This window comes from Miscanthus floridulus, chromosome 8 (assembly GCF_019320115.1).
Source record: "Miscanthus floridulus cultivar M001 chromosome 8, ASM1932011v1, whole genome shotgun sequence".
NCBI lineage: Eukaryota > Viridiplantae > Streptophyta > Magnoliopsida > Poales > Poaceae > Miscanthus > Miscanthus floridulus.
The window spans coordinates 20313304-20322140 of record NC_089587.1 but is presented as its reverse complement, the minus strand read 5'-3'; the positions used below and the strand labels follow the sequence as shown (position 1 = coordinate 20322140).

The window sequence follows — 8837 nt, the reverse complement described above, 5'->3', positions numbered from 1 at the left end:
CCTGGTGGAGGCCGCTCCCATCATCGTAGTGGCCTGCAGTTCCCCTCCGGCACTGAAGAGTTCAGAGCTTTGATCTCCGCGGCCTGTTTTCCACTCCAGCAAGCTATATTGGTCAGCTAATCTTCTCAAACCTCCTTCCCGGATTGAATTTCTCTAATGCCACCAATTATTTAAAATAAAATGAATATAATTCTCAGTTGGTCATCCCCACCATGACGTAGGATGTGCTTCACTGTTTCTTTTGCATCGTGACACTCTGTGTTTGGTTCTTTGGTCAGAGTGTTTTAGGGTTTGTGCAAGCAAGTTTTTACTTCCTCAAAAAAAAAAGAGCCAAATTGTTTTCACTGACCAGAGCCAGTTTCTCGTTATCCGTGTCAATGGCAAGGCGAGGCGTGACCAACAACCAACCCAAAGAAATTCAAAAAAAAAACCCCAAAGACTATTGTGATCTCGTCCAAATGTCAAGTCCAACCAAGCTCTCCTCCGTCCGGCCGAAAACAAAAACAAAACCAAAAAACAAAAAGAAAAAAAAAACGTCAAAGCGGCGCCGTGTCTAGCAGGTGCAGGCCCCTCGCCAGTCGCCACCTCCGTGGCCTCCCGAGTCGCGACCCAAATCCCGCGAGGGCGCGAGGCCGCCCGATCCCCCGGGCCCATGGCGTCGTCGGGGATCGAGGTGATCGAGGACGCCGCCGCCGCCACCGGCACGGGACCGGCCGTCGCAGAGGGGGCGGGGCAGGAGGGGGAGGAGGAGGCGCTCAAGGACGACGTGTACACGGGCGCGGCGTACGGGGACCTCGAGAAGCTGCACCGCCTCGTCGAGCGGGAGGGCCGCTCCGTCACGGTGCCCGACGCGCTCGGGTACCACGCGCTGCAGTGGGCCGCGCTCAACAACCGCGTCGCCGCCGCCCAGTACATTCTCGAGGTCGGTCCGCGCTCCTCTCACCCCCCCCCCCCCCCCCCCCCCCCTCGATGCCCGACGCGGTAGCCTGTTGCCTATTGGGCTTAGCTGCTCTGTTGATAATGGCGATCACTTGTTGGTGGTGACTAGCGACGATTTGCCTGAGGAATGCGCAGCTAAGCTACCTGCGCATTGTAATATCTTAATGTCAGCATCCTGCTCGGATGAGAATTGCGCAGATGAGCTCAAGCTTATAGCCATTGCTTTACTGAGTTGTTGTCATTGGGAGTTTTCATCCTTCGTATGTTCGAGATTCGAGCCTGCCTGTGGGCACAATGGCTGGTGACCTGGTGGGTAAGGTTTGGGCAGAACCATTGCTGTAACTAGTTACTGACTTACTGTGTAAGTTTTATGCGTGGATCATAGTATGTTGTGTAATCATGTGGACTTGTTTTAAACTGTAATAGTGACATTTGCACTTTTGGAGACTTTCGCTTGTTGCTTTGCTGTAGCTTGGGAGATGTTGGATGGTGTATACGATGTCCATCTCAATATAGGGACTGATGGAAGAGCTTGGGTTTTGGTTTCGCTAGATTTCACGGCAAAATGAGCTTTCTCTTGCATATCCTTCAGTACTGTTTAAAGCTGAGCCTTCAATCTTATCTCCAAACAAAAGGCATTTTCTGTCTTCATAGCTGACATAAGACATTCTCAAATTGAACCTGCGGCCTGTTTGCTTGGTCGTAAACGATCGTAAATTTCCAGCCAGAACAGTATTTTTCTCTCACACCAAACCAGCCAGCAGTAATAATCCACGATCGTATACGATCGTTTTAGCCCCAGCTGAACAGGCTGCTGGATGCTTGGTTGGGTTGAAATAGTTGTCATCTTCACGATGTTAAACAGGCCTGTCATAATTATTAGAAATGCTAAGTGTAGTTATGTCCTTTATCATATGTTTTTACTTCATTACAGCATTGCGCTTTTTTTCTCTTCCTTTTGGGTTGGTTTTGGTGGATGATGATTCTGACTTTTTAATTTGGACAGCATGGTGCCAATGTAAATGCTATAGACCACAAAGGCCAAACAGCACTTCACTGGAGTGCTGTGCGTGGTCATGTTCAAGTTGCAGAATTACTTTTGAAAGAAGGAGCTAAGGTGGATGCCGCTGATTTATATGGATACCAGGTTTGTAGTTTGATTTTTCTATTGCACCCGTGGCACTTCCCGTTATCATTGTATCTTTTATTTCTCTAGAATATTTTCATAATTTCTCCTGATGGTCCACTTCCTCTGATACAAAAATAGATGAAGTTTATTTAGTTGCACACAGATTAAGAAATGCACTATTATCACTCTAGACATTATAACTTCTTTCTGGCTGTAGCAATGGTTTGGATGGGATAACCAAGATGTACATATACAGTGGATTTTTGTTCTGCTCTGCAAATTTTGCCATTCTTGCATTAGCACCAAGCATGTTATCAAGTATCCGATGAGTTATTTAAGTGAAGAGTGGCAAAATTCATATCACTGTAATTAGTACAAGGGCAATTTTGGGAGATGACTGATTTACCTTACTTATGCATTGCACTTTTTGTCTAAACATTTACCTCTAATCCTTGTGCCCCCACTACTTTAGGTTCACTCCTTAATATACTATACTACTGTCTCCATTTCAAAATTTACGGTATATTATCATTCAAAAAGGTCAAACACTGTAAAGCTTGGCAATCAATTACTCAAGACGCATAAATAGATTCGAGTAAAGTCCATGGCCGGTCCTCGAACTTATGGGTGTGTGTGTCATTCTGGTCTAACTCTGTTTGGGTCTCATAGCTAGTCCAAATGGATCTAAACCTGTACCCATAAAACATGCTGACACGTGAGGCCCACATGTCATCTTCATGTCCTCTCTCTTCTCTCTCGGACTCGACCGAGGAAGTGGCCCGCGGCGCGACATGGTCGGGGCTGCTCACCTGCCACAGCACCCGCCCTCGCCCGATGCCACCACCTCCCACGCACGATGCGACGCTCGCGACGGACACCTGCTGGTTGCTGCAGTATCTTATTGTAGGCTGTGGGCTCGGTGGGTCCCCGTCCGCCCACCATATGCATGCCCTGCAGGACGACCACCTGCGGCATAGGCCATCATGATCAGTGGCACAACCACGACGGCATGGTGCTCGTGGCCGTGCCCGGCGCTGCCAGAGGCGCGCCTGCACACCCACCATCACCATGAGTTGGTCTCCGTGCTGGAGTCCATCAAGAGGAACATGTCGCTCCAGGCCATGAAAACCAACACAGCATGTCGTCGCCCACGTCTTGCCCACGTCTTTCTCCATATCCGACACCGACGAGGTGCTCTACATTGGTTTTGTAGTAATTGATAACATATTATGTGCTCTAGAAATAGGAATGGAGGGAGTAGCCTATTTGTAGTAGATGAAATAAAAGCTTCAGTGAAGTCTGTATAAGTAGCCTGTGGCTAGAGTTTTACTCATGATTCCTTAATCAATCTACTGTTATATCACAGACCACACATGTTGCCGCACAGTATGGCCAGACAGCATTTCTTTGTCACATTGTTACAAAATGGAATGCTGATTATGATGTCCCTGATAACGATGGAAGAAGCCCTCTTCACTGGTTCGTACCGTACATTTAATATGAACCTGATGGTATTATGTATTTTGCTCTTTAACATATTGTCTAACTTCCTGCTGACGTATCTGTATATATATTCATGCCACTTGTAGGGCTGCATATAAGGGATTTGCAGGATACTATACGTCTCCTCTTGTTTTTAGGTGCTTATAGGGCGCGGCAAGATAAAGAAGGTACGCATTGAATTATTTCAAAACCCTTCATATCTTCATACAGATAATGACAATCTCTCCAATCAATAGAGCCTTTTCTCCCACCAGCTTGTTGTTCATTTCCATTGTAAGTGCTTCCTTAGGTTGTACTCCTTTACATTGGGCTGCTATTCGGGGGAATTTGGAGTCCTGCACTGTGCTAATTCAAGCTGGCAAAAAGGAGGATCTTACGGTTCAAGACAATACTGGCTTGACTCCAGCCCAACTTGCTGCTGATAAGAATCATCGACAAGTTGCATTTTTCCTAGTAAGTATTATTTATATTATTAATATTTTTTTATTAATATATACTTCAAGTAAATGTTTAGCATATCTGGATTCTGGAGTCCAACTATAAAGTTTTGGTGTTGGATGGAGAGCCTAGTAGTGCTTTGTATCTTTAAAACTTTGTTAATCTAAATAGCATGAAGCATACCGTTGCTGATTATTTTTATTTGCGCTGCAGCAGATTTTGCATGTGTTCTTCCTTGATAACTACTTTACCTCACATATCAAAAAAATAATTTTCACAATTAGTACATTTAGCATGGTAAAGGTGATTAGATGACATTACTATCTTTACATAAAAGATGGTTTATTTATTTTTTCAAAGAAAAAAAAATACTGTCATTGACATGGAAGCAACAAAAGAGGAAACTGTTTCTTCTCAAATCCATTAGCGCTGAAAGTACTCATCTGCAGCTTTTGTGGTTTGTTAATTTTCTTTAATTTTTTAATAGCCTTTTTTGCATGTCTTCTGATCCGGACTATCTTGATTAGGGAGTTACAGTGGCCATTATTGACCTCAATACAAAATGTCTTATAGTGCAGTAGGGAAACTTAAGGACTGACTTGATCATTTGCTCTGTTTAATGCAGGGGAATGCTAGAAGAGTACATGAAAGAGGATGTGTCGGGAATGGTTATTTTGGGAAACTATTAAAAATCGGGCTTGCTCCTCTTCTTTGGTGTATCATTATAGCCTTAATTTTTGTATATATACATTCAATTATCTTAGGTATTATACTATTTTGATGTATTTCAGAGTTCAGACGATTTAATCTTCCATAATGTGGCACTTAGTTTATTCCTACCATGCAGGAGACTATAACACAAAGATGACTGTATTTCTTGGGTTATTTTCATGGTTGGGAGTTCTCCTCGCAACTGCCGGACTGGTTATGTTTTATAGATGCAGCAGGTAGACATCTTATTATGATACAAGCAACAAAAGAAAAAATATGAGAAGCAGAGAAATGAAGAAAGGCTTTGCAAATTGGCCTACAAGAAAAGCTTTTATAAGAAACTGGAACTCTTATGCATTATTAGGTCCAAAATCTTGATCAGTGGTGCATAAAGAGTCCACACCCCTTCACTTTATGTTTCTATTTTTAGAAAACCCCCTATATTTATTTTCCTTTCACAAGCTTACCCTTCACATGCAAAGGGGTTTTTTTCTTCTAAAAATAGAAATATAAAACGAAGGGGTATGGACTTTTTGTGCACCACTTATCAAGATTTTGGACCTGAAAATGCACTTTCAAACCTGATGGACCAAATCGACACACCCTCACAAGTTAATGGACTATCCATGCATTTTACTCTTTATTTAATGCTTCTCGTTATTTTTATTGTGCGTCTATAAAAGGTCTGTTGCTTAAATTTCAGTTTGTTTAATTCCGTGTTCTATTTTCCTTCCAAATCTGTATATTCAACACCCAACACCCTGCTTCTTTCACCTCTTAGCTATGCATTTTGATCATATTTTTTTCTTCTGGAGTGACCATACTGTTTTTGTGCAGGAAAGATCCTGGTTACATCAGCAAGAATATAAGAGACTCACAAAATCGAAGAGATGATGTAAGCTTGAAAGATCTAGAAACCTACTATGACTTCCTGTTCATTTCTTTATCTCCTGTTTCATTTTAAACTGCCACTCACAGAAAATTTAAATAATATCATAGACCAAAGTGTGTAATGTTCATCTTTTGTTTTTGCTCCTCTAGGAACCTTTGTTGAAGACTGGGTTTGGACAATCCTGAACTCCTTGATGGTAATTGGTCTCAACTATGTATAACATGCAAAGTAAGTTTTTCTTTATTAAGCAATCTGTGTGGGGTTTTCCCTTGAATTAACATTTTCTGAAGCAGGCCTGATTTGCCTAGTATTAATAGATTGTCAGGCCTGTACGCTCAAAACACTGCTCTACATGCGACCGCTGTGTTGAGCAATTCGATCATCACTGCCCTTGGGTATCGAATTGCATTGGAAAGGTACTGTTTCCTTTTATATGTTGGACATCTTATTTGCAGTTGATATATTAATGGTACAGGGTTAAAAAGCTAAATACGGATTCATTCTAAAAACTACACCTATAGACCCAAAGCAGGAGCTGAAGAACAAGAAAACATCATTCTGCCTCTAGTTGATGAATTGCATCGTTCTCTTTTGTTTCCACATTTTGAATGTTAATGAAAAATTGTGATTTTCTTCAGTCTAAGCTACGATGGTTTCAAATTGCAGAGGAACAAATGGGAATTCTTTATGTTCCTTATCCTAGAAGTTTCTGCTATGATTATTACTGGTGTAACGGCCATCATAAGTATGTTTACATTTTTCTGTTATACCAAGACTTTGATTGCATTGAGAAAACTTCGTTTATTATTTTTCTTGTTGCAGGAAGTATAGGAGACCCAGCTTCTCCAGCATCATTTGGTGGATGGCTTGGCTATACAGCTATAAACCATTCCTGGGTGGTGTCTTTTGTCATAATGGACCTCCTCCTTTTCTTTGGTGTTATAACTCTAACAGTAATTCAAGCATCACAGGTATGAACCAAGTTGATATTGACTTTTTTTTGTTTACTTTTGATTGTTGAAATACGCTAAAGTTCCCACTGAGGAACGATTCATCTCCTACCATCTCCAATGAACTGAGTAGTCACTAGTCAGGCAGATTACATCTGACAATGCATCTATTAGGCACCAGCACAGTATGGATCTAGTTACTAGAACATTCTTTGATGAAAAACTAAACTGGCATCAGCCTTGTTCTTACCCATTTCTATAGCAAAATACGGATTCAGTATCCCTTTGGTGCCAAGTGCTAATGATACCTCTAAATTCTAATCAAATATTTGGCATCAATCTGATTCTGTTGATGCCTCTGCGGCTCAGCTCATGTCTATACATAAATGTATATTTTTGTAGATTATTTCTGCACATGCATGATTCTTTGTATTCTTGGTTATCTGTTCAGTTGTTACTAAAAATTATCACCTTATTGAGCTTCTGTCTGTTTGTGGAGATCCACTGCATCTGATATCAGGCACTATTGACTCTTAACTTTCTTTTCCTTCCTGTATCTTTAACCCACTTTTTCCCACCATGTGGTAATTTCTTGCTTTTCCTACCTTGCAGATATCCAGGAACATTACAACAAATGAAATGGCAAATGCCATGAGGTACAGTTACCTCAGGGGACCAAGTGGCAGATTCAGAAATCCATATGACCATGGGGTGCGCAAGAACTGTTCTGAGTTCTTGCTGAAGGGGTACCATGAGGATATTGAGAACACTGTACAGACATTGCAATCTGATGAGGAAATGGGACCAATTCAGATGAGAAGCCCAGTCTCACCACATGTGAATGGCACTGACCACAGTTCCACCAATTCACATGCCAGCTCAAAACCCCATCGCCAAAGTCCATCCAAGTGTTGCAATCAGAGTAAGAAATCTGATAGGACCCCTTCAGGCCTAGGGCTGGGCCTTTGGGCATAACAACCCCTCTAGCCGTTATGCGCGATCTCTTCTTCCCTTGTGATTCGTTTTGAGGATGCAGATGTGTTTCTTTATATTTGTGCATACCTGTTGGACGAACGGTCGACCACAGTTTTGTTTGGGCTATTTCTTCATGGGTGCTCGGTGAAGGGCAGACCTGGTCCAAGCGGTAGAGTCTTACCGCATGTGATCGGAAGGTCCCGGGTTCGAGTCGTGGTCTCCTCGCATTGTACAGGCGAGGGTAAGGTTTGCCACTAGCACCCTTTCCTAGACCCCGCATAGAATGGGAGCTCTTTGCACTGGATACGTCCTCATGGTGCTCAGTGATTTCTCTCTGGCTGCACACGGCTTCAGAGACATCTTCAGCTTGCTCCTACGATAGAAATTTTGTCAACGACGTAAAGGTTTTGTTTTTGTTAGCAATCGGATCAGAGGGAAGAGGGGGAAAGCTTGGGCAGGAAGAGAACAGGAGGAAGGACGAGTTCTTCGTTTAAAGTTCAGAGAAGTGTTTACAAATTCGATGATGCCTCATCTCTCAATACAGCATGTATATATATCACTTAGCTAAACTGTCCACACTGGGCCTGATGTCTTAGGGTTGGGCCTTGCCACACGCTTGGGCCGGGATGATGAAGCCTCAGCTACCACATCAGCTGTGCCTTGTGCCTTGTCTTGGTCAGCCGTCAGGGCAGCGCTGACAGTTTTTCTTGGCAAAAGTGCACCGGGGCACGATGCCTAACCACTCTGTACGTACATGGCTGCGGGCTAAGTAGTTCATATATCTTTTACTGGATGAATTTCGTACCAGGTTCTCTCGCATGTTATGTAGCCACGTCACCTCTTTTTCTCGGACGTCGGATTTTAATCAGATGGCAGGCGGATGAACTAACACGTTTCTACTTTCTAGAGTCGTCGTCCCAGCTCGCAGGCCCGAGCGGACGCCGCGTGTCCGCGTCCCTCAACCCTTCCACTCCGCGCCTCGGAACGCCCAGCTCGTGCTCGTGCTCGTGCTCGTGCAGCGCCGCCCGCTGTCATCCCCTACCGCCGTAAATCGAATCACGCCACGCCTTCCACGGCCCTACGGCGACGCGCGGCGACGCGGCCGCAGCCGCGAACCCCGAGCGCCCAGGCTAGCGTTCGCTCCTAACCTCCAAGGCAAGCGAGCCTCGAGCCCGTGCTACTCCCGTTATGTCGTTATGTCCACAGCGCCAGCACCGGCCCCAACTACTGCATCACTGCTGCAGATTTTGCTTCATCCTAAATAGTATAAAAATTATAAATATATATCCTTAAATAAACT

General features: G+C 43.7%; 1 pseudogene; it reads left to right on the top strand.

Moving 5' to 3' along the window:
* The first annotated feature begins 536 nt into the window (after positions 1 to 536).
* Positions 537 to 8536, top strand: LOC136471297 (protein S-acyltransferase 24-like; annotated as a pseudogene).
* Positions 8537 to 8837: the final 301 nt, after the last annotated feature.